Source organism: Grammomys surdaster, unplaced genomic scaffold, assembly GCF_004785775.1.
Source record: "Grammomys surdaster isolate TR1022 unplaced genomic scaffold, NIH_TR_1.0 189, whole genome shotgun sequence".
NCBI classification, from domain to species: Eukaryota; Metazoa; Chordata; class Mammalia; order Rodentia; family Muridae; genus Grammomys; species Grammomys surdaster.
Window position 1 is genome coordinate 5,481,759 of NW_021604634.1, and position 3,626 is coordinate 5,485,384.

Sequence of the window (3,626 nt, forward strand, 5' to 3'; positions counted from 1 at the left end):
ATGCCCCAAAGTCATGCCCTATATCCTCTAACTTTCACAGTTACACCATTTCTTAAGTCTTCAAATTTGAATATTTCAATGGAAAACACGTATGAATCCAGAGTTTTTACAACCTACCTGTGACTTGATACACTTTCATAAATATAGTCAGAGATATGATTCGAAAATCTCTTAAACATTTATCTATTTTAACCATTAAAAACCTGACTCAGTGCAAACCAAGTGAACTGAAGTGTAGGGATGTGAGATAGTGTAAAGAGAAAGGACATGTGGAATCTGTGTTGGCAAAAGGTGTTAGTTCTAAATCAAGAACTTCATAGGGAAGAGACAGGCAAATACCTTTATGAGTGCTTTCTATTGTGAAACCCGTGGAAAATGCATGTGCATAATTAAATTCAAATTCTTACTGATGTATTTTCAATCTGTATAAAAGCAGCTGGTTATCATATAGGTTTAATTTATAATCTTAGCTCACTAACTGTGCACCTGCTTGGTTAAATTATTTAAATCCTGGCCTGAGGTGTCTACCTCACCTTAGTTATTTAAGTTCCCAACTGAAAGACACACACAGCCTTTATCTATACAATAAGCCTTAAACAGCACAATAGCTATACAGCTGCCTACCTTCTATGCTGGTAGAATCTACTTTCCTATAGATAACCTTGAGTATTACTTATTATGTTTCACCCGGTCTGCTCTTAGCTCCTACTGGCCAGCCCTCAGAGCCATGTTCTCTTGAGTCCTAACCCATGGTGGCTTCTTGTTCCTCCTGCTACATTTGAAAGGATGTAAAAATTCATAGAGAAGTTTGGGACAACCCCCCCCCCCCCATCTGAATTAAGGTTAGCAAGTTCACAAGCTCACAGGTTTCAGGGACTAGCTGGCCACAAAAAGAAGAAACTAGCCAGAAGGCAGGTCAGCTAGGTCATTCCTGGAACTGGCTCACCACAAACGATAGCAGAACTAAAGATACAGGTTGACTGAGTTACTCCAGGAAATGGCTGCTTACAATGGTCAGGATAAGGTCACATTCCTAAATAGAATGTGTACAGGATGTTTCCCACTCCCCACCCTAGTTTATGACTAGCTAAATAATGAGTTAAGAATTCTCTACTATTTTTATGTGTGGGTTGGGATTTCTCCACTGTCCCCTCTTGGTTTTCCTTCTTCACCCTCCCTAGTTTGTGGTTTTCTCCTTTAAATACCCCTTGCTCCCGAGCCTCGGGGTCGACACTCCTCTTGTGAGCCTCGGCCTCAGCCGACTGATATCCCGAAATCTGGAAATAAAGCCTTTGGCGGTTTGCAGCAAGTTCAGTCTCTCGCATGATTCTGGGTAGTCGTAATCTCCTGTGGCTTGAGTGGGCATCTCCCCACTCTGGGGGCCTTACACCTTTATTCTCCCTGTTCATCCCTCTTCTACCTCAAGCCCAGGAAGCCTAAATCTCATTTATGTTTCTCCTGCCCAGCTATTAGATGTTGGCATCTTTATTCATCAATCAGAAATAACTTGAGGCCAATAATGTGTAGAGTCTCTGATCTCTGGGGTAACCAGGTATTGGGGGGCCTACATTTAGCATTACAGTACATAGCAAAAGACCAAACTTCAACATCTGCTTTTCTGTACACTTACTAATCCATGAATCCATAACAAAAGTATTATGCAGCATCTGCCTTAAAGCAAGTCATTAGGCTACAGTATAGAAAAACAAAGTGGCTGCTTGGTGTTTGTGTTCCCAGCTCTCTACAATCATGAAGGATGTGCTGGCCTTCTTACAGCAGAGTCAGAGCTCCGAGCTTGGCCAGGCCGCCGTTTGGCACCGTTTGGAAGAGCTGTACACAAAGAAGTTGTGGCATCAGCTGACACTTCAGGTGCTTGATTTTGTGCAGGACCCATGCTTTGCCCAAAGAGATGGTCTCATTAAGCTTTCTGAAAACTTCATCAGTAAATTTGAGCACAGGGTAAATCCTTTGTCCCTGGTAGAAATAATTCTTCATGTGATTAGACAGATGACCCATCCTAATGTGGCTCTTACTTTTCTGGAAAAGACTCATGAGAATGTAAAAAGTAGTGATGAAGCCGTGATCTTGTGTAAGACAGCAATTGGAGCTCTAAAATTAAACATTGGGGATCTGCAGGCTACAAAGGAAACCACTGAAGATATTGAAGAGATGCTCATCCATCTGTGTGGTGTGACATCATTTCACAGTCGTTTCTATGATCTCTCCAGTAAATACTATCAAACAATCGGAAACCTCGCGTCCTACTACAAAGACGCTCTAGGGTTTCTGGGCTGTGTGGACATCAAGGATCTGTCAGTATCAGAACAACAAGAGAGAGGCTTCACACTGGGGCTTGCTGGGCTTCTCGGAGGGGGAGTTTTTAACCCTGGAGAACTTCTCATGCACCCTGTGCTGGAGTCACTGAGGAACACTGATGAGCAGTGGCTATTTGCTTTCAATAGTGGTGATGTAGACAGGTTCCAGACACTGAAGTCTGCCTGGGGCCAGCAGCCTGACTTAGCAGCCAATGAGGCCCAGCTTCTGAGGAAGATCCAGCTGTTGTGCCTTATGGAGATGACTTTCACACGGCCTACCAACCACAGACAACTCACTTTTGAAGAAATTGCCAAAAGTACCAAAATCACTGTCAACAAGGTGGAGTTGCTGGTGATGAAGGCGTTCAGTGGGGCTGGTAAGAGGCAGCATAGACGAGGTGGACAAGAGGGTTCACATGACGTGGGTGCAGCCTCGAGTGCTGGATTTGCAGCAGATCAAGGGGATGAAGTAGCGTCTGGAGCTTTGGTGCACAGATGTGAAGAGCATGGAGATGCTGGTGGAACACAAGGCTCAGGATATCCTCACCTAGTGCCCTGCAGACCCCGCCTTACCTTGCAAGGCTATTATTCTGTGACCCCAAAACCATCAGCAGAGGATCTATATTCATTTGGGATGGAGTTTGGTATCCTGCTAGAGTGGGAATTATTCTCGCTATAAAAGCAGAGATTTGTATGTATCGATATAAAAGCAGAGATGGGGTATGATTACTTGGAGAAGGCTCCTGTGTGTGGAGTCTTTGTAGCCTGCAAGGGGTGGGAGGGGGCTCCAGTCCTAGGTGATGAGGAAGAGAATGATTGAGAATGGGGACAGAGTAGTTTCCACCCAAATCCACCTTCTCCAGTGTGGTGTGAGAGTGCTTCTCTAACAAATGCCTTTGCATTTTCAGAAAAAGAAAAGAAAAACAAAGTGAAAAAATGGGATTTGAATTTTTAGCATGTCTGCACCCCTAAAGAATACCTTATATTTAATAGTATTCTTATAATCTAAATAAGGTCTCCACCTCAATTTCCAATATCCATAATGCATAAACTCTTTCATTACATTATTAATGAGAGAATCAAACAGAACACAGTTTTAAAGTTCTAATTTTAAATTGGAATAATCTTCCCAATATTTGGCATTTACTTACACATGGCTTAAGTAAGCTGCTCTGTCTAGCCACGTTGCCTCATCCTACTCTGCAACCCCACTTGTCAGGAATGGGGCAGATGATTTGGAGAATATGGATGGTTTTCATTTCTGAATACGGCACCCATTCTATTTTTATTCTGGGACCAATCTAAACAACA

At 43.0% G+C, this 3,626-nt stretch overlaps 1 pseudogene; it reads left to right on the top strand.

Moving 5' to 3' along the window:
• The first annotated feature begins 1,749 nt into the window (after positions 1–1,749).
• LOC114622560 lies at positions 1,750–2,866 on the top strand (annotated as a pseudogene).
• Positions 2,867–3,626: the final 760 nt, after the last annotated feature.